This window comes from Pan troglodytes, chromosome 1 (assembly GCF_028858775.2).
Source record: "Pan troglodytes isolate AG18354 chromosome 1, NHGRI_mPanTro3-v2.0_pri, whole genome shotgun sequence".
NCBI lineage: Eukaryota > Metazoa > Chordata > Mammalia > Primates > Hominidae > Pan > Pan troglodytes.
Genome location: NC_072398.2, coordinates 39,806,651 through 39,829,606, shown reverse-complemented (window position 1 = coordinate 39,829,606; position 22,956 = coordinate 39,806,651). Strand labels below are relative to the sequence as shown.

General features: G+C 41.5%; 1 long non-coding RNA gene across 1 annotated transcript; it reads right to left on the bottom strand.

The window, feature by feature from the left end:
* Positions 1-208: 208 nt before the first annotated feature.
* Positions 209-22,692, bottom strand: LOC107970018 (uncharacterized). Its single transcript, XR_001712228.3, has 4 exons — positions 14,008-22,692; positions 13,046-13,192; positions 1,838-1,993; positions 209-533 (listed from the first exon to the last, which is right to left on the bottom strand). It is a non-coding gene; the product is annotated as an uncharacterized LOC107970018 (long non-coding RNA).
* Positions 22,693-22,956: the final 264 nt, after the last annotated feature.

Sequence of the window (22,956 nt, the reverse complement as noted above, 5' to 3'; positions counted from 1 at the left end):
TAGCTGGGCTTGGTGGCACATGCCTGTAGTTACAGCTACTCAGGAGGCTGAAGTGATAGGATCACTTGAGCCTGGGAGGTTGAGGTTGCAGAGAGCTGTGATCATGCCACTGCACTCCAGCCTGGGTGACAGAGTGAGACCCTTTCTCAAAAAAAAAAAAAAAAAAAAAAAAAAAAAAAAAAGAAAAACCTGTTTATTTGTGCTTTCTTATTTGTAGTTGGATGCAAGATACAGAATTTTTTTTTTATTTTTATTTTTTGCCTTGGACGGGATTCCTGGCAAGGAACCCCTGAAAACTTTTATGAAGTGGCAGTTTACTTTATCTTTGTAGAGTTCATCATCTATCCTCTGAAGCACATCATTGTATTAAGGCCCCCAGCAGAGTAGTCGCTTTAGCTTACCTTGTCCAATTAGCATGATATCACAGATGTACTGGATCAATATGATATCCTGCGGTATGTCCAGATGGTCCATATCTCTTTGAATTTTATTATCAACAAGCATGGCAGAGTTAACATAGCACTGAGGTAAAACTGTAAAGAAAGGTTTTTGTTCATTCTATGTGAATGCAAGCAATTTTTGGTCCTCTTTTCTGATTCATAAAAATATGTGTTTGCCCATCTAGTGGCTACAATACAATACCCAGCATGGCAGATGTATTCAGGAATGTTACTTGGTTGAGTGGTAGTCTACAGTTATTTCAAGGATTTATCTGATTTATTCAGGGTTCATGGACAAATTAAATGGAGCTAGGATAGGTACCACCAGTCCTACATCCTTTAGAGCTTTAAGAGCGACACTAATCTCTGCCATTGCCCTCTAGAATGTGATATTGTTCTTGCCCATGGGTAGAGGGGGTGGCAGTTTCAGAAAGTTCCACTTCGCATTCTGCACAGCAACAATTGTCACCCAACAAGCCAAGAATCCAGGGTGCAGGTTACTCCACTGCCACGTATTTTAATCACAGTTATGCTCTTGGAGACTCGAGAAATGGACCCACTGCAAGCCTGATTTAATCCTGTTTCCATTTATTTCCTGGTTCCTGTATGCTCCATTCTAATACGGGGGCCAGGATAATACTCTGGATCATTGGGTATCAATGTCAATGCATTATCTGTGTCCAATAGTCATCAAAATGAGTATTCCCTTTTCTCCCCCAGTGTATAGTCATCCAAGTAAGTGGTCAAATGTCCCTTTGGAAAAGATTCCTGGAGGAATCTTTGCAGTATATACTTGCTGTGACATTATATGATTCTTACTCCAACTCTTAACTCAATAGGTTCTGACGTGAAAGTTGGGTTAGGCCTAGAAATTGAGCAACAGATCATGATATTTTATTAGTGCAACTAGCATCAGCTTTCTGCTTTTCCACTCTCACCCTGTTTTAATCATATATATTCAGAAACATCTTTCTTGGATCCCCATCTGTCCTGCCCTTCAGCTCTCAGGTATAATCAACCATCCTCTTAATTCCCCATAAGTGACCCTCACTTTTGGACCCTGTGTTTGTTTCTCAGCTGTATCTAATCATCCACTGCAGGTGATAATGACCTCTTTTTAGCTACCAATAAAGCTGTCTGGCCAACATGCTTAATTTTTAGCTGTTTGTTAACTACCCTGTTTCTCTTTATCACACTGTAGAGGGTCAAGGCAACTTAGTAATAATGAGTCAATCCCACTGTCCCGTGTGCATTGTCCCAGGTACCTTTCCAATTTCTGAGTCTTCACATTAGGAAGGGCATTCCTTCCACTGGGACATTTTCCAGGTCCACAACTGTTGAAAGTTTTACCAATTGGGCTGCCACCTTATGCTAAGAACTGTCCATGAACCACATACCATAGCCAGATGGTGGTTAGAGATTCAGTTTCCAAACCCCATCTTGCCACTTGCCTTCTTGGTCCAGTTCTGGTGACAACTGTGTCAGTTTGGATTCTCAAAGATGCAGATATCAAGACAGTGTAAGAAAGGCAAGCAAATCACTGGGGATAATACCTATGAAGAATATAGGAGCAAAGGAGCAGGAGTCAGCAGGGGTGACCTTCAGACTGCAATGCAAATCCATCATCCCTGAAAGGATAGAAGGAAGGAAGGAGGATGTGGTGGGAAGAGCCTCAGAAGACTGCCATGGAGCTCTGAAAAAGTTTTGGCCGTATGCATGTTGGGCAGAAATGGCAAAGTCTTATTCCCGTGCCTACATATATACCCTTATGCTCAGTTATTGGCTGTAGCCAATGGAGGAGTGTATCTCCTCAGCTCAAATACCATGCAAGGGATAATTTCCCCTTTTTAAGCCACCAGAGAACTCTTTGGCCAACATGCTGCAGCTGGAGACTGTTGGCTCACAGCATTCGTCGTGAAAGCTTCCCTCTTATGAGATGGTCTGAGCAGTGCCTGTTCTCCTGGAGGATAGCAGCAGCCATTCTCCTGCAGAACAGGCCCAGAGAGCTTTCCAGTCCATTCATATCAACAGAATCAAATATATATATCAATCTTGCTATGTTTATTGTAGGCCTACTATGTGTCAAATGGACTTGGTTCACAGTGATACAAAAATGACTAGTGCATTGTCTGCTTTGTCACTCAGAGCCTGCAGAAAAACTAAGACACATAAAATATTAAATATGGCACAATGCTTGGGCACAGTTGCTCATGCCTATAGTCCCAGCTACTCGGGAGGCTGAGGTGGGAGGATCACTTGAGCCCAGAAATTAAAGGTTGCAGTGAGCTATAATTATGCCACTGAGCTCCAGCCTGGATGACAGAGTGAGACCCTGTCTCAAAAAGAAATAAATAAGGCACGATGTTGAAATTAGCGCAGTGCAAGCATGTATAACGGTCTTAGGAGCACAAATAAGAGCTTGATTCTTTCTGCCTTGACCAGTCAGGGAAGGCTTCATAGAGAGGGGGTGATCAAAAGAAGAGCAAGAGTTTGTCCAGCAGGTCATAGGGCCAGGGCATTACAGGCAGAGGAAACTGTGTCCTCAGAGCGCCTAACACACTCACTTAGCTATGGTAGGAGCCCAATGACTATATGCTGAAATAAGCATGGTGCTCAAAGTGGGAATCTTTAAGCTGCCAGCTACAGAAACTAACTCAAGTACAGTGAGGCATTTTAAGGGTCCCTAGAAATCTCATAGTGTGTAAACACCAAAAATTTAAAAATACGTACAGCTGGGTCCCATGGGAATTTTAATTGAGTACTGGAAAAGCATCTGAACTGAAGCCCTTTCCGCATCTCTGTGTCCCACAGCAGCCACGTGCCTCTGCTCTCCTCAGCACGTCTGCTCCATGTCTCTCTAGAAACTGGATCTATCACTTCTCAGCTGTCTACGACTCAACCCAGTCATCTCTCTCTCTCTCCTAGTCTACATGACCTTCTAGCTCCAGCACTCTCTGTAAGTTAAAAACAGATGCTACATTCTATGTGTCTCACTGTAGTGATGTGTGCAACTTACTTTCACATGCATTAAAAAATAAGATATATTGATGGATCACTAGAAGAACGGCTAGAGAGATAGATATGTAATAAAATAAATGGTGAAATGTTAATCATTGAATCCTATGGTGGCTTTATAAGTATTTAATGTGTAATTTTTTCAAATTTTCTAAATGTTTCATAACAAAATGATGGGGGGAAGCAAACAAATTCTCAAGAGGGGGAATCTGATTGACCCAGGTTATCTCTGTGCTGGGCCATATGAGTCCTAGGTTAGGTAATGAGTTGGCTGGCTACCTTTTAATCAGGTTCAAATCAGGTTTGTGTCCTGGTTCAGTCAGCCATGGCTCTGGGGACAAGAAGTTCCATGATACAGCAGGCTGCTTCTGCAACAGGCTGTGTGTGAGGCTAACACTGTGAAACATGCCTCCATACCAGGTTTAATGGAAATAAGGGAAGAAATAAACAGAGGAACTAGATTTCTACCATACTCAGGATGAGAACACTGTATCTATGTATGTAAACCTTTGGGGGCCAAGAGGAAAGGAAAAACTATACAGTTACTCTAAAAAGGGAGTCTGCTGCTCAGAAAAGGGAGTCTCTGCCCCTTCTTTTGCTCACCTCCTCTGACCTTCATGCCACCAAAAATTCTGTCACCTAGAGGGAATGCATTTCCAGTCTCAGTAACAGGCAGATTGGTATTATCTGCCAGGAAGTGGTGAGTTTTGATTTAAGGATCTCTTAGGTAAGGAATAGAATGAAATGCAAGCAAGGCCAGGGTGAGGACAGAGGGTGGCAGGATGCAGGAGAAACATATAGAATAAAACAATTTTTATCCACTGACAAAATATAGATGGTGAACTCAGAAGTTTTCCGCCATAATAAACAAGAAGAAGAAGTGCAAGAAGTGGACATATAACTTTATGACCTGCGAAATTGAATTGCCTCTTACAGATTTTTACTTTTTGCTAGACAACGAAGAACTTCGTCATCTCAGGCAAGGATGGGTCATAAAAGCCACTGGAAGGAGAGGAATCAGCCCTGTCTGATTAGAATCCGGGAGGTCTTGGTTTGCAGGCCATGCTTTATATATCTGAGCTTCACCCAGTGGAAGCTCTGAGCTCTGTGAATTACAGTGCTTCACAGCCACAAAAGCCCTGTCTCACCCATCATAAACACCAGGGAAAGACAAGGTCACCCTCTACAATCGGTAGCCTGAGAGAGATAGCAAGCCCAGACACAACAGGGCACAGAAGACAGCTGCGGAGCCCCCACTAGTGATGGCAGCTGGACCCAGGCCTGTAGCTAATTAAGATTTGAGATCCCGCTAAAGGGAGATTCCTTCACTCACCCCGACCTACCATGGGCTATATTGAGTAATACAACTTATCATATGAACACAGCTCACCTTACAAAAGACGAAACACATCATCTTCTATATCTATCCTAGATAGGAAAGGAATGAAGTAGACATGAGAGAGTCAGAAAAGATTTGGTCCTTGTACAGTCCTGCCAATTACTGGAATTTGAATTCAAGCTCCAAATTACTCAGTTCTACTTACTTTATTTTCTAAACATTTTTTGAAGCTTTCACCTCTTCTCTGTCTCCTTTGCCCCTTCTCTGTCCCTGCCAGCCCTGTCCTGGTCTTTCAGATGGATTATAGTGGCTGACCAACTATCTTCCCTGGCTCCAGTAGGGTTTCCTCCAAGCCATATTCTGTAAACTGTTAGCAGAAGATGTTTGGAAGGAAAACCTGGTGAAGGTTCTACCCTTCAGTGGAGCTTCACATCTTTCAGTAAATTCCATTTTCCTGAAGATAAAGTTCAAATTGGTTGACTTGACATTCATGGTCTTCTGTAACCTCCTCATAGAAACCATCGTGTATCCTTAGGGTGGGCTGAGTTCCCTGCATCTGTGCTTCCAGACCCCCCTGGGTATAATGCTGATATTGCAATAGTATAACAGGAGATGCTTTTCCCTTGTGTGATGTAAGATTGCAAAGTTTGGTTATTGTTCTCTATTAGGATGGAAGGAGCTGATACATGACTGAAGAGACAGACGAAGCCCAGTTGAGGGATTGACTTGGACTCACTATGGACGGAAATAAATCTGTGTAACCGTCTAAAGCCTCTTCTCCAATTTCTAACCAGGCAACCGGGTCCAACCTGCCTCACAGACTTTACTATTCTAAAAGATATTTTTGTCGTTTTCTAAAAACTGCCCCCAGGCAATGGAATCTGGATGGAATTTGGGTTCCTTGAGGCTGGGAATACAACGGGGAATCTCTCCCTGGATCTACAGGAAATATAGGGAGGTTTAATCAGTCTAGAAAGGGAAGAATTGGAAATGACAGGACATCAGGATAAATAGAAGGGAAGGTCAAGACCTGAGGGACCAGAGGCTGGAACCAAAATCACACATAAGGAACAAATTTGATAGGAAGGTACGGGTGGCAACTAGAGGGTGGCTTGAACAACAGGCTCAGAAGCCAAATGGCAGTTGTATCTTAGTTTTAAGTGTAAATGAATATGTGACAGGGAAGATTGAGGGCATCTTTAAAAACTATGACAAAACAAACAATACTTTAGGAAAGGTAAAACATTTCAGGGTCTTGCAATGAGGACCCCACTCTAAAAGAATTAAATTTATCATGAAATTAGTGAGCCTAAAGCTTCAGGGCCTTTCACATGCATGGCTCCCTTTTAAGGCTCTAAATATAATTTTTATTTGTAATTTTATATTATTTGTCTTGTATTACCTTCAGGCCCCACAAAATCTGTAACACCTCTACCTTTTAGCATTGCCAAGCTAGGTAATTTAATAAGGTTAGCCAGAGTTTTCTATGTCAAGCATACAAGTATTACTCTCATCAGAGTATGTCTCAAGATAGGAGTCAATAAACCCTTAACCGAAACTGCCAAGCACAAAGGAGCTTGTATGTCTAAGCAAAGGCAAGGAAACCGGAAGAATATCAGGATCCAGGAATGCCCTTTCTAGCCTCCCCTGAGTAATGGTCATCAAATAACTCACCTAGTAACATCACTTGAGAATCAGAGCTTATAAAGCAGGGAAAAAGGAATTATGTGTATGAAAACCAGAGTGATACAACTAAGGAAGCATCTGTGTGTGTGCGCATGCGTGTGTGTGTGACAGAGAGAAAAAGAGGAGAGAAAGGGAAAAAAGGAGAGGGGAAATGAAAGAGATAAAGTAAGATATAGAGACAGTGAACATATATGGAAATAGAGGGTTCAGAAGGAGAAAGACAAAAGGATAAAGTCAGTTTAATTTTAAAACTATGAACTGCACCTGCCAAATAAATTTCTCCTTCCCTTCAGTGAAGAGCAGAGTAGAATAAAAACCAATATCTTGAAAATTCAAAGAGACGGAAAAACAAAACTTAATAACAACTCAGTAATAGAACAACAAGTTCTTGTCAGTCTGGATCACTGAGGTGTCAGTCCAGACACATCAAGCAGCAGCAGGCAGGGAAGGGAACCCCATCCAAGGCATATGTGTGTATGTAAAATCAGCCTGAAATATACTTAGAGTTACATGGCTACCTTACATGTGTGATTTGAGATTTGAGAAATACCAGGGAGACACTCCAGAGCAAATACATTTCCCTCAATCAGCTAAGAGGCTGCCTGAAATTCCATTATTAGAGCAGAACATTGGAGGTTAAACACACTTTTCATGTGGTCTTCATTCAAATGGCAAATGCCCTTGATAAGGTCAACACAATAAATTATCAGCACCGTTCCATAAATTAGGACATTTACATTCTTACAGTGATTGGAGGGCTAAATTATCCTGAAAGCCCAGGGAAGCCTGAGATGAGTTAGAAATTCAAACCAAGCTTCTGAACTTCTTGCCTCCCACATGTATGTCCCCCACTCCCCACACACACGCTATTAGAATAGTTTTGTTCCCAGGCTGCCACACAGACCTTACTATTCTAAAAGCTATTCAGTCAAACTAGTCCTGGGGCATTAGCAAAACTGGCACTGATAGAACATCCAGGCAGCCCCAGGTGCCTGATGATGGAGCTGCCACCCTCACATTCTCATCCATGAGGAGCTGCTGAAGCCTGTCCATGCTGCTCTTGGGTTGGCAGCCACTGGAAAATTGACAAAGGAGTGAAAATCAAAAGGCAAAGTCTCATTTTCATTTGAGCATTAGGAGAGCAAATGAAAAAGATGAGAATCAAAAGGGTTTTTATTCAAGATGCTTGGTTTTGAGGAGGAGAAAAATATGGGATATCTTCGTCCCCTTTCCAGCTCAGTGATGGTGAAAATAAAGCTCCAGGATGATCTATAATGTAAAAGTTGGGAGATGACTTTGTTTTGAGGGAAAAACAGCTCCGGAACTTATAAATGTCAGGCAGTCTCACAGATTGCTCACAGGAGAGGAAGGCTTGGCAACAACATTGCTCAGTGCTTGACAGAATTAATGGCCAGGGAGGAGGAGGATGTACACTTGTAGACCTGACAGGATCCTTCGTCAAACACAGGACCACCATGTGGAGGAGTGAGCAGCAAGGGAGGAGCCCCGTGCTGTGGGAAACAGGAAATTCAGCACAGCAGGCAACATACCAATTGGCTTTGTGGTTGTAGGAAATTGTGGGTACCCCATGGAAATGGAGACCAAGGAAGGAGAGGAAGTAGATATCACTACAGAAAAAATAGTGTTTGACTCACTGACTCTCATAGTGGAAAGGAATTTTTTATCGTTGGCCAATCTCGATTCTACAAATAAAATCTAAGCAAATGACAACATCTAACAGGTAAGTGAGCACCTACTATTGTACCAAGTGATCAAATCCACAAGATACATAAATTCTCCCCTTCAATCTTCATCATGCTTCTTCTTATAATAGGTGTTATTATCAGAATTTTACAGAACGCTAAACTGTAAACAGAGTTTAAAGGGCTTAAGTAGCTTGTCATTCAGTTAATAAGTTGTAGACCCGTGTTGGTCCAGCATCTGCACTTCTAACCTCTGTGCCTTGAGGTCCAAAGAGGCACAGAAATTTGTGCCACAGTTAGTTGGGGGCTGAGCCAACCCCAAAATTCAATTCTCTCAATCCCAAATATAGAACCCTTAAATCACCAATACCTATTGCTCCCTCCTGAGCCAGGATGAACAAAGTCTCAGTTATGTCTCCCAGGTGCTCACGAGACAGCACAAACCAGGCAGATAATTAGTACTGAGCTATCGACTCACTCAGATTTGCCTGGGAATCAGCCAGATGTCTGAGGGAAATAGATATTTGCTTGTATTGGTAAGAGAAGATTTTGACATCTGAGAAAAGGTGTTATGGTTCATAATGCAGGATAGCAACACATCATTGAAACTTGGACACCTATCAGAAACAGGGTATCTGAATTTTCACTTGGAAAAGTGCAGTTAGGGTGATTTTTACTCAGGGAGCACATTTTCTGAATGACTGGCTATAAAAGGCTTCGGGTTAAGGGAGACCTTGAGAAGTTATTTAGCCCATTGCCCTTCCTCCAGGCAGGATGGCATTTAAACTATCTTTGGGAAGTGATTTGTTTTCTTTTAAAAATAAAAATAACAACAAGGACTGCTGCGGTCCTCTCGTGTTAAAAAGTTTCACTCATCCCCAGGGCCAAAAAACGTTCTCCTGAATATCTAAGCCAAGGCTTTCTTTCTTTCTTTCTTTCTTTTTTCATTTTTCTTTCTTTCTTTTTTGATAGAGTCTAGCTGTCACCAGGTTGGGGTGCAGTGGCCTGATCTCGGCTCACTGCAACCTCCGCCTCCTGGGTTCAAGCAATTCTTTGCCTCAGCCCCAGCTAATTTTTTTATTTTTAGTAGATATGGGGTTTCACCATCTTGGCCAGGCTGGTCTTGAACTCCTGACCTCATGATCCACCCGCCTCGGCCTCCCAAAGTGCTGAGATTACAGGTGTGAGACACTGCGCCTGGCCTAACCCAAGACTTTCTAAAGACATACAAACCTATGTCCTCTTCTCTATTTTACCGAGTTCTCTCCTGGGATGAACATTATGTATAAAGCATAGTTCCTAGGACTGGGCATCTACCCGGCCTTGGTCCTCATTATGGTAGAAAAACATTCAGCCATCTCTGATATATATGATATATGTGGTTTGTGTGGGTGGGATGAATAGCCTACTTAGTGGGCCACAGGAGTATGAGGTGTGATCCGCAAAAGTAAAAATGGTCTTTAACTAGAAACTTCTCATTAACCCCAAATCAATAAAGAATAAATCTAGGCCTCCCACTGGTGGGTCATAGAATAATCCCAAAATTCCTGAAATAGAATTGTGGTGGGCTTAGGAAACAGTGTTGAGAACCTGTCTGGGGTTCTCAACCCCAAACCAAGACCAAGCACGGGTTTGGGGATGGATTTTGTAAGAAAGAACAGATAAGCAAGTTTCCGGCTAGATTATAAATAAAACTAGAATCTAAAAATCTTTGGGAGACTGCCAGATCTGATGTTCCAGTTGTAAACTAGACATATGAATGCATTTCATTCATGCATACATTTTGGTGTATAGCTTCCCATAATAGCTGAACTCCATGATAAATTCCAATTTTGTCTAGGTTAAGTCAGGGAGGAGAAGAAGTCTTTCTTAGGTTAGGAAAAGTTTCCTTGCACAATGGAGATAGGTTATTGGGAGAGGGACAATGCATACAACAGACTCCCAGTGACTGAGTGGGTAGCTATGGGGTTGGTAAGTCAGACTTGAGACCTAGGCATGTCCAGGGTATATAGAGGATGGGTACTCAAGAAGCATCTTCTTCCTTTACTTTAGTGAGTGGAAGCAGAGTTTCCACTTTTAACATGTGTCTCTCAGAGAGACAGAAGGATACCAGGAGACAATGCTGTGAATATGCTTTTCTGTAATAACATAAAGAACAGCTGACAGAGACAAGCAAACATGTGGAGACTAAGGTAGTGCAGAATGTTTCAACCAGAGTCTGGGCTGTGATTCTAGTTGGATCACCTCTTCTGATCTTGTCTCTCCACTCTCAATTGGCAATCCCATTTATGTGCATGGCTTCCAAAACCATCCATGTGTCAATAATTCTTGAATTTCTATCTTTGTTCCAGAACTTTCAAATGAACTTCAGACTCATAGAGCCAAATCCCTACTCATTCTCTCCACTGAGTTCACACACACACACACACACACACACACACACAACACAACACAACAACACAACACAACCAACTCAGGACAAAGAATACTCTTGGCAATCAGACAGAATCAGATTTTTGAGTTAGGGCACTATCATTTATTGTCATCAGTTTCCTTAGGTAAGCCACCTAGTTTTTCCAAATGTAAAATCAGTGTTTTGGTAAGAATCCAATTAGATAATATTGTAAAGTGCAATGCTATCTCATGCCTGGCATATGTAAATCACATATTTCTACATATTGGATGCTTGTTGACTAATGAGTGGATGGGTGGGTGGGTGGGTGGGTGGATGGATGGATGGATGGAGGGATGGATAGAAATGGAGATTCCGTGAGCCATAATTACTAAGGTCACACATGATCATAGTGGACAGATAAAGATATGCAATAAAAGAAGCATGGAAAAAACAAGAGCACTTCTGTTTACTAGATGAAGACCTGGAATGCTGAATGGAATGGAAGAGATTCTATAAAGAACAGAAAAGAATGCAACGCCTTTTGGACAACACAGTTTTCTAAAGCTGCTAAGATCTGATTGTGACACTTCATTCAGTTCATTAGCTGGGGAAAGGCTGGCCACTGCTGGATGAGTTTGAGACTGACCAAGAATTGTTAAAATGGCAGGTGGCAAGTATGGAGAGGGTATAAGGCCAATGTATTAGTCTTCGCCCAAGATACCTGCCATCTGTGAACATATTCTACATCAATAGCAGATGTAGATGGCAAATGTGGCCTTTAGCTGAGAGAAAAATCTTAGATACAACTGGAACATCAGACCTGGAAGTCCCCCAAAGTCAAAACTTTGAACATATCACCAAGATTAAAACTTTTAAATAAAATTTTCCCTAAAGTGTTTCACTATAAAGAATCTTTACATCTGAGGTAAATGGTGCTTCAAGGATGTAGTCATCTCTAAAAAGCAGTGAAGAAAGGAAATTTTTTAGAGTGAAAAACTTGCCTTGTCTTGATTGTAGTGGTGGTTTATACAATTGTATATGATTATAAAACTTCACCAAAATGTGTCCCTAAATTAAATAAATCTTATTGCATGTAATACCTCAAAAGCAGGAGAAAAGTGGAAGAATCCAGAAGTAAATCAAATATTTACCTACCCCAATGACTAGCCAGACAGTAACTCAGTAAGAATAAAGATTTTGGGTTCTTGTAACAGAAAACTGGGTGAGGTGAGAGGTGGGGAATGAAAATGGAAGAAGCTGACTTACTTTGAGATAAACATATTAAAAAAAGAAAACTCTAGTAGTCACAATTAGCTGTAATAGGTCTAAAAGAATGAACTGGCTGGAGACACGGGATAATAGCCAACACCCTGTGGGATCCCAACAAGCTGTGGGATTTCTTGTTTCCTACAGTTAAGATCAGACCCTCTAACAGAATCATATTTATTCACATAAGAAAATAAAATGGAAATTTGGGGGAAAATTTGCTAGAGCTAAGGAGCACGCTCTGAGTCTCAGAGAGAGACCCTTTAAAGGGCCAGAGGCAGGAATTATACCTCCTCCCATGAATGAGGAAAACTACCTCAATTCCAGAAGAAATATAGCCCCTTGAGGCAAGAAAATATGGAAGCATCAGCCAAATATGTGTGTATTCTGGTAAAATCAGACAGCAGACATATTTGGGCTCAGTGTGTCTCTGAACCACTATTTCCTGCATAGCCAGTGAAGCCCTGAAAACAGCTGCTTCCCCGGAATTGATGGTAGGCATGGTACGGAGCAGGGTCTCAGGCACCAGAGAGGGTCTGAGTAGCCACAGAGTGGAGCAAGGTCAATGGTAGTGGGAGAGTCTACAGAGAGAAACCAGTGTCATTTGGACACAGGAGATCACCCCCGGAAAGGGAAAGGAGAGGGATGAAATGGAGACAATGTGGAAAAACTTATGACTCCACACAGCAGGTATCACTTATTGAGTTCATCCTAGTCAGGATCAAGATTAGACAGTGACTCATGTAAACGAAACAAACAAGAATCTAAAATGTAGATCAAACTGCAATTCATGTATTTGGAATGAGAATACCGTTTGCTAAGTGAACAGAATACTGGAATACAATATTTAGAGCTCTCCCAGGCAGCAGAAAACTTGGAAGCAAAATTCCTCACCACAGCATTGCTTTGATGAGCATAGTGGGAAGTGGGTGGCCTTGAAGGGTGGCTCCTAGAGGCCGCAGGAAATCCTGATGTACTACACCTGTCCCACATGAGTTCAACTCCCCAGGGGCCTGAATGCTCATTTCCTTCACACTCAGACTCTGTGTCCTCTGGGTGTGTGAGATGAACGATGACCAGTTTTGGTCCTTTGGTATCCTTTTTTCAGCTTCATGAAGACCCACTTGTTAAATGTGCCACATACTGTACTAACCACTGCAGACATTACCTCATTAATCAGCACACAACTCCAATGACTTACCAGTTATCTCCATTTCAATGATGAAGAAACTGATTTCCATAGAGGATACGTGGTTCACAAAGTCACCTGAGGCAGGGATTTAAATCCAGATCTGTATTCCTGAGATCACGCTCTTCAGCACCATGCTGTGGTCTCTTCAGGAAGGAACTGATTGATTTCATCAGGTTTTACTGTTAAGTTAATCACATTCAAGGCCAGCCCTTCCAAAGCCTCCCTTCCATTACTAGCCCCATATCACTCAGCTGTCCATTTACAAAATGTCTTTCTGGTTTCTTCTAAAAAATGAAGAATCCTGTGCATCATATACAGGTTTTGCTACTTTAACTCTCAGAGGAGAATCATACTTTTAAGATTTGGTAGGGAAATTTGAGGAATATTGAGAAAACGTTGTCCTGTGTGACCAGCAAAAATGTCTTTTGATTCAAGGACACAGAGGTTAAGATGAGAGCGGTTTCCTGCAGACAATCAGTAAAGCCCATGCAGCAGGCTTCATGACCCCTACTTTGAAATGCTCTGCTCTTTGCAACTGAGACTGAACATGAAGCTTTTACTGGATCTAATGCATTCTTCTTGCATAGGGATGACAACATCTAGCTGGGCAGAGCAGATGCACAAGGACATAACATGCCTGTTTCTAAGGATCTAAGGAGCATACAGAATTGGATAAGAGTGAACTGCAACAGGATTAACGACAGCAACAGGATTACACACTCTAGCCCTAGGGAGGCAAAAAGACAGAAAGAAAAAGTTTAATCTTTCCTAGTATCAATAATACCTCCTCTTCAAGTTCATAGGTTGTAACCAACTCCTATCTGCCATGTTCTATTATCACTCCTTCAACAGCTCTTCACCTTGCAAAAGTCTATCTGATTATTTTAATTCAGTTTGTAATCATTCAAAAATTGTTTACCTACTATCTTCCAGATTCTAAGGAAACATATGTGAACAAACATGTAACTTACCTCTGTTCATTGTTGTTATATTCCCCCAATTACTTTGTTCTTTTGTTCCTTTATGATTGTTTCATGGAGCTTGGGTAACTGGAGAGAGAAATGTGTCATCAACTAACCATATATATTCAGAAGTTCTATGATCAGACTAAGGGTTTACTTATCTCTCTTGGATATAGGAATATCTGAAAGTACAATGGGGTTACATGAATAAAAATGTCAGCCTAACATTCCCAAACTAATGGACTAGAAGCAAGGCTTAATGGGACTTTAAAAGATATGATTATGGTTTATACAAACCCTTCCCAGTAGAAGTAGGCTATAATATTCTCACTCTACTTTTTAGTCATAAGAAACATTTCAACCTTACTCAGGGTTGTCGCCCATTGATTTGATATTTGAGGAGTTGCCCAAAAGTTCTCTTCCCTTTGCAGAAAAGCATCCCCATTGCCTATAAAGTAAAGTCCAAATTCTTCAGCATGGTATCCCAAGCCCTTCCTGATTTTTCTGCCAAAAACATTTTAGCCAGTCTCCTGGAACATCCCCCCAATCATTGACATCACATTTCACTGCTTCTCCCACACCAAACATTTTATTATATTTATGCCTGCTCATGCTGTTTCCTCAACCGGAAATATACTCCACTCCCTTATGTTATATAGTCCCACGAATAAGCTCATTGTTATTTCCTCTCTGTAGCCTTCCTTGATCCTTGGTCAAAAGCATTTCTTCTTTCTGATGTATGCCTACAACACCTCTTCGCACTTCTGTTTAGGACGTTATCTTGGCTTGCCTTGTAGTTGACTACTAACATCTGTTTCTCATTCCATTATTTGAAAGCTTCTTGAAGGCAGATAGGAATATAATATGTAAGGTAGGCATTAAATAGATGTTTATTTGTTTAAATCAGTTTCTTAAAGAGATAAACATATTTGTCATGGAAAATGGATTAATTATAAAGTCAAAGTTGGAAAATACAGAGAGTTGATAGTGGAGAAGTTCACTCCACCCAGGAACCAGTGACACCAAATTGTGCAGCAAAATTGTAGGACTTCAATAATCTGACAAATGCCCTCCCTCAGCTTTGTGTGCCTGGTGAGAATTCTCTCCTCTGAAGCATCACTTCTTCTGGTGATAACCCAGAGCAGACATAGCTGTCCCTACCTTACACTCCCAAAACATTTTGAACAAAATTATATTTGATAAACACTCATGCTGTGTTGTAATGCCTTCTTTGCCTCTATCACTGGAATATGAGCTTTATTTTTTTCTAATAGGATTTCATATGCACAGAATTGGATTAATTATAATTTCTGGTTTATCACTAGACTCTGTGTAGTCCCACCTTTCAATGTTTTTGTTGTTGTTAAATAAAGTCTTATGTGGCTAGTAATGTGCTAGGGTCTGGGAATCTGAAGAGAATAAAACACATTCCCTGTCCTCAATGAGTTTAGTTAATGCCTTCTCTTCTTTGTATCTTCAGCCCTTAGCTTAATGCCCGGCAGATGGTACATGCCCCCTATAATATATGTTTCCTCTGCCTGATTCTTGAATTTAGAGAGCCCCTGAGTTTAGTTTTTATAATGCTTATCTTCCCTATCAACATACTCCTGAAATTCTCATCTAGCCCTAAAGCTATAAGTACTATCCCAAACACATATTCTCAATTTCAGTCTACACCATAAACTTAACTTATACATCCAACTTCCTCCATGAAATCTCCACCAGGATATCTCATAGGCATCTCACACTTAAAGGGTCTAAAACAGAGTTCTTGACCCAGTCCCAGTCTGCCTGCCACCAAACCTGCTTCTCCTCCATGGTCTCCTGTTTTGTAGATTTAGCTCAAGCTAAGTTCCCTGCATTCATCCTTGGCTCTTCTTTTTGTCTAACATCCCCACAGTTAATTCATCAGAAATATTGTTGGTTTTACCCCATAAAATATTTGTTTGCTCATTGTTGAGTCTTCCACTAGGGATAAGTTTAGTGAGGCTAGACATTTTGTCCATTTTGTTAATTCAAGTACCCCTAGCACTTAGCATATGGCAGGAACTCAATAAACATTGGTTGAATAAAATTTAAACAAATATTTGTGAAAGAAAGAACAAATAAGTGCATGGGATCTCAGACCTGCCCTCTAGATAAATAAATTTAGGGAACAGCAGTTACCATGTTTTTCATTTGGAATGAGCCAACAATGTTGTTTTCAGTTAATACTTTAGAATGCAGAAATCAAACATGGAATACCTCTATAATAAAAAAGAAAAATTGTTTTTAAATTTGTCCATCTCATAAAAAAGTAAGCTATGTCAGAAGCGTTTTGTCCAGAAGATAGAAGATGTCATAAATGGATAAAACTTCACTGACTAAATATTCTAATCAAATACTGGCTTCTGCTATAAAATAAAATACTACTCATTCCAACAAAACCTGTCTTTATTTTTTTTTTCAGGGAAAGGGAGAAAAGAAAAACACAAAAATTGGAACCCACAGCTATATCTACGTGTCTCCTGTTTCATGCAAGTGGTAAGAAATGACAGAATATTAAAAGAGAGACTGAGGAGCTAGAAGTAATTATTGAGTGTCTCCAGTAGGATGTGAATCAAAATTTTGCTATGTGTGGTTTGCAAAAAGATTAAATGATAGCATTAAAGCTTGTGTATACCCAACTGCCCCAGATGGAAGACCTACTATAGCTATTGTAATCTGTCCAGGTTATTTCAACTCTTGATCCAGGGAAGAGTTCCTGATATATAAAGTTAGTCCCAGAAGCTGATCCAAGATAATGTTTTCATAACCCTACAGTGCTTGTATAAATCCACTGTTCACCCCACTTCACCAAAAAAAAAAAAAAAGTTACAGCCTCTTTCCAGCACTTGTAATCTTTTGAGAGAAACAGACGAATCATAATTGCACATATAGATAACATTGCCATTTTAAGTCTCTATATGGAATCACATCAGAGACATTTATGGTCTCCCTCAGAGTGATTCAAGAAGCAGGTTTAACAATAAATGTCAGCTCCTGTTACCTAGAGTGCCATACACAGATCACATGGTGAGGAGCAGAAAGGTAACATATTTCTAGAATAAAATGAATTCTGCACGCAGATGGAAGGTTCCAAAACCAAGATAAAAATCTAAGAGTTCAACAGGTTTTTTGGGCATTATTTTATACTGCAGTCCTTACCTTTAAATGCAAAATAAATAATGCTATCTGAACTGCTGAAGCCTAGTGGAATATAACCAATTGAATTCTCATTTTCCAGGAGACATAGTCTCTCTGGTGCCTGCGACTATTCGTGTTAGTCCAAGTTCTTTGATAAACAGACACCAAGCTGAGATTAAACATGGTGAAATACTTTTACAGAGAATATACCTGTAAGAGAAAATAAGAAGGGAGCTAGGGAGACGCGAAGAGCCATCAGACTACCATGCAAGTCTGAGACTTCCAAAGAAAAAAGACAGGAAGAAAGATTGGGTAGAATTGTCTTAGATCACCATGAAGACTCAGGACAGTACAGCAGGGCCATAGAGCAATTATCAAGATGAGATCTAAAGAATCCGGTATTTCCTAGAGTTTGGTTTGCCTTAGTATCCCTGCCAACCTCAGTCACTGTCTGGGAGCCACCTCTGGGAGGTGTGACCTTGGCATAAACACAGTAATGCAGCTCAGAGCCCAGCAGCTGGGACTCTTGGTTAACTATGCCCCCCTGGAGTTAGAGGTTTGCATGGGGCATTCTCACAGCTACTATACTAAGGTGCTGGGATAGTATCAGTGCAAGACAGTAAAGAGAATATTTCCTAAGTATGGAATGAATGTTAATTCCCTCTTTCTGAGCAAGGAATTAAAGCTCCCAAAGAGCTAATTAATGATAGTTCAGAAAAAAAGACTGTCTGCTAACTTCTGGCCCTAAAAGATCTATGTTTCTCTCCAGTGGTAATTCATCCCAGAGCACTTAACAGAGTTAAGCAGCATGAAACCCTTGAACTCTAAGCACCATCAATGAGCCTTAGAGCTGGATTCTTGAGTAAGTTATCATCAAATTCTCAATTATGACGGCAAATGCATTTCTCAGAGAGTTTTTGGATTAATTTATAAACCTTAAGGCTAAATGGAATGAAATATACCTTATTTCAAAGGCTGGAAGAACTTACGAGGTTCTGGTTTTTTGAATGCCCTACCAATGAGAGATATACCCAGGGCTCCCAACGTGCCTTGCTTCCGGAATGGGAAAAGCCACTTGAAGCATGGGAAGAATAATCCGCAAGAGTCTAGAAAGGGTTCTTTCAACATAAAGTTCCCTAGATTAAAGTGGAGGAGAGGCAGGGAAGTTACCTGCACGTTCCATAAACAGTGCTAGTCTATAAGGCCTTTGGCAAGATGGCAAACCAGGGAGCAGAAATCTGCACATGATCATTTTATTCCAAGTAGATGTTTGAAGGGGAGAGAGAGAAAAAGAGACAGAGAGAGAATGTGTGTGTATTTCAGTGGGGCAGAGAGTACTTCTCCTTTTACTTCCTAGGACAAGTTCTAAGAGGAAAAGGATTTGCCAAGGACATCTAGGCTTCTGCCTAGATGACCTCCAGATGCCAGCTTCAGGCTGCAAGGCCAGGGGAGGGCCAGTGAAACTGAGAAATCAAGGGACTAGTTTTCTTGAATTCTCGATTTCTTGAATGAGGGCCAAGTGCCAGATTTTGTTTTTGTTTCCCTGGACCTTTCTTCACCTGTCTGGGAAGAAAAGTTGGGCACGGAGGAAGAGCTCAAGACAAGGAGAAGACATTGCAGTCTCTCCACCCACGACCAATCCGGGAATGGGATTTCTTTGCTCCTCCTCCTCTAGGGTCTAAATCCCACCCAGAGGTCTGGCTGCCATTTCCTAGATTGGTTCTGCCCAGAGTGCAAAAGGGTTCCGGAAGGCGGGAGCCAAGGGAAAACCTAAAAATAGTAAACAAAACAGAGAATCTACAGCCACCTCAGATGACAGCAAAGGATAAAAGAAGGCAAAGTGATCCCTGCTCACAGAGGAGAGGAAAGAGGGAGGCAGCAAATATATCACCCGCTATTGCTGAAAGGTTTACAAAAATCCGGTTATATTTTTTAATCATCTTGCATTTTAGATCTTTAAAGTACAAATATGGATTTCAAACATACCAAGGGAACAAATTAACGTAGAAAAATGGTAATGCTTTCCAAGGTTGCACCTGCCATGAAATTGCTCCAAGTTTGCATTTTCCCCAGGTCTCCAGTGTGTCATTAGGCCAGATTGATTGAGCTCCTCCCCCGAACAGCTCCCCCATTACAGGGTTATTGTATGGAAATTAATGGAAGGTTGGGAACATTTTTTTGCAGCTGCAGTGGCTGGAGTCAGTTTTGATTAAGTGATAGAAACCTGGTGCAGACGGGGAGATCTCTTTGCTTTAGCTGCCTCCTTTATTATCACTCAAGTGCAGCTTCTCCCTGTGTGGATCTTCTGCTGCTTTTTAGACAGTGCTGTTTACACTGAGTCATCTTTGTGTTTTTTTAATGTTTCCCAACTCAATTTCCCCATTAGTATTCTAATTTGGTGTGAAACTTAAAACCAGTCTATTCATTCCTCATTTTCTATTTCCCTGTCTACACCCCTATCCCCACACCCCTGCTCCATCCCGGCTTTTTGGAGATGCAACAATAAAGTGGTGATAGTCCTCATCCTCCATCATTCTATCCTACTTATCCCCTAAGATAAACTATTGAAGGGGCCTAAACCAGCAATCAGAGCCATGGTGGCCCCAGGGGATTTCAAGGTGCAAATTAAGCCTTGGACTGGCTGCTCCAAGAACTGACAAGTGAGGGCTGACAGTTTTCCTCTCCTCGGGTTCTGTCAGGAGCTTGCAAATGTCCCAGAAAAACTGGGGCTCTGGCAGATTAGGAGTTGATCTGCTTGTCATGCAGGGTCAACATCAGACTACAGCAATTGAGGGCAACAAGACACGATGGAACAGAAAAATAAAGGACAGTTTAGGTGCAAATTGCCTGCAGTAAGTTGGAAGGGGGAGAGCGGCTGGGGGCGGGGGAGCACATAACCTCCTATAGGCCTTTCCTATCTATTCATTGGAGATCTCTGTTTCTGTGCTCTATTCTTTTCTACATTCATTCAAGCCTTCATTCATTTTCTTTTCCAGTATGTACTGAGTACCTCTCCTAGGTACTGTAATAGATGCTGAAACTGAAGAAAAAAGTGAACGAGAATAGTCTCCCAGTTCCATTGGAGAAGGTAGGCATATTAACAAAAAATTACAATATAATTTGTACAGCAGGGGCAAGTGTTCTAGCAGAAATTTACTAAAAATTATTTGCAAGAACAGCAGAGGAAACCACAAAATCTGCCTTAATCGGGAAGTGTGCAGAAGCGCAGCTACCAGAGGAGGCTTTTAAGTGAGGTGACATTGGAACTGGTTCTTGGGCATCCCCCTGCCAATGCATGGTGGAGGAGACAGATTTCAGTGAGAGGGACCAGCAACAAGCTCAGGTAGAAAAGAGAAGAGCACATCCACAGGGAAACGTGTGGTTTCTAGGGGCTGGAGCAGACATTCGGGGCAAAAAGTAATGGGAGATGAGCCTGGAAAAGCATGTTGAAATCAGATGATGAATACGGTAATAGGCATGCTGGGGAACCAAGACTGTATCAATGATAGAAACCAGGAGTCTCTGGAGGTTTTTAAGCAAAGGGTTTTTTTGTTTTGTTTTGTTTTGTTTTAATGCCTTTTTAGAAATTACACACTGAAAACAGTGTGGAGGGTAGCAGACTGATGTGGGGAGACTTCAGAGGATGAGACCACCATTATGGACATTGCAATCATCCAGGTGAAAGCCCACGAAGCCTCTAACTCATCCATCTACCCAAACGCCTGTGTTAGGGCTTTTCGCCTGTCAAAAAACGATCCCAATATCCTCTCAGAGCTCATATGCCAAGGACACTTTTTTTAAAGTTAACTTTAAAATATTGCCATCTAGCAGTTTAATAAGTTCCCTGACACATTGAATAACATCTCCTCCCTCCAGCAAGAAAGGATGGGGTCAACCTAAAATAGATATTTGCCAGTGGTCAAGACTGGATGCCTGGACTTGATTGATGTTTCCAGGACAGCCACTGAGTGGGTTGCACAGCCCACACCATTGACCTCATGAATCTTTTCCTTAATCCAGAGAGAAAATTAGCTCCTGCCTTTGAAGAATGACATCTGCCCCTGAAGCTATATTCCCTCTGCTGAACAAGAGCAGTCCTGATCTTTCTTCCCAAAACTCAGTCTGAGAGGCAGCTCCCTTTGGGGACTGAGATGATACCTGCCATTTCCAAATCTGTCCCGCGTCCCTCCAGGTGCCAATCCGCATCTCTCCTCTATCCTCATGTCCTGTCCAAGGCTCCCACCTTTCACATTCTCCATACCTAGGATAAGCTGCTGCTGCTGAGAGCACCTGCTGTTATCAGAGAAAAGCAAGAGGCAATTGTCCATTAGTATCTCAAATGCCTCCTGCTTAAATCAGTGTGGGGATTACCGTTGGACAGCTCAAAAATGATATACTGGGAGCCAATTTCTCCTTCCCCCATGGTCAGTCACCTTCCACCTGGCAGAGTAATCCTCAAAGCTCATTTAGGAATCCAGCTCATCTTGGTCCCTTTAATAGCCTTAAAAGACAAGCTGATTCCCCAGGGTTGGTAATTTACTATCCTGATATCATCCTCTTGGGAGAAAAAGAGGGAGGCTCCAGCTAAAGGCTCCCTCCTCCTGAGATCTTGGGCTACATTCCTGCCTCTCCCCTTTCTTTTTTTCTTTTCATCTACCCCTCCCACAAACAGTGAAGTACAAAGACAGTGAAAAGTCTTGTGAATGTCTAACCAGTAGGCATTGTTGCAAGAGGAAAGTTGTGATTATTTCAGCTCCTAAAGTGCTTGGGGCACTTACACTGTTTTTAGTTGCTCTAAACTGTCTGCCTGCTATTTGGAAAGGGTAGGGTAATGTCAGGTCATGATATTTCACTTGTTGGAGAAGATAGTTCTCATGTAAAAAACACTATAATCACATCAGTTTGATAAAATGCTTCACAATTGAAGACTCCATCCCCATTTCCACTTGGAATATTTAACTTCTACAATATTCCAGTTTAGGAAAAGCATCATGGATTCAGGGTAACCTGATTTTAGGATTTCAAGACAGCAAAGGAGTAATCTCAAATGTGTCTTCAACCCAAGGTGTCATTAACATGGCTCACCTTATTTGCTCAGTGCCCCTCTGGGCATAATTCTGAAGGCAAGGACTCAGGAACGTACTTACGGAGCCTTCCATTGGTTGCCAAAAGTAGATGACCTAAACATCTATACACATCTATGTAAACAGCAAGCACAAACAGCCCATTTGAAAAACACGTGGAGACACTGATAACAAGGACACAGGTAGACCAGGAAACAGACAGAAGCCAATGGATTGCCAAGTGGACAAAGGATAGCAGTCACCAGGAAGATTCTACACCAAAAAGCTTAGGCCAACATAGAAGGGTGCTAGATCAGATCAGTGTGTAGACAAAGCATTCTCAGTCCTTTCTTCTATGATTGAGCAACCCTAGAGAACTCTTAAAGGATAAACGTCCATTAGAAAATTCCTACCTAGTCACCCACTTTCATGTTCTACCAGTCCAGACTCAATTAGATACAGAGACACTAAGTACCACAAAGCCTCCTCTGAGCAAGAAGACCCCTTCAAGATCCTCAAGATCCACCTTTAAGAAATGTTTAAAGGTAGAGGGGCATAGACTTACTTGAAAATCTGTGGGGATGAGAGAAGAGGGAAGCTATAGACTCTCCCTTTCAAAAAATCTCACATATACAGAATCTTTATTTATAATTTCACAAAGCTCGGTCAGGTGTGGTGGCCTATGCCTGTAATCTCAGCACTTTGGAAGGCTGAGACGGGTGGATCCCTT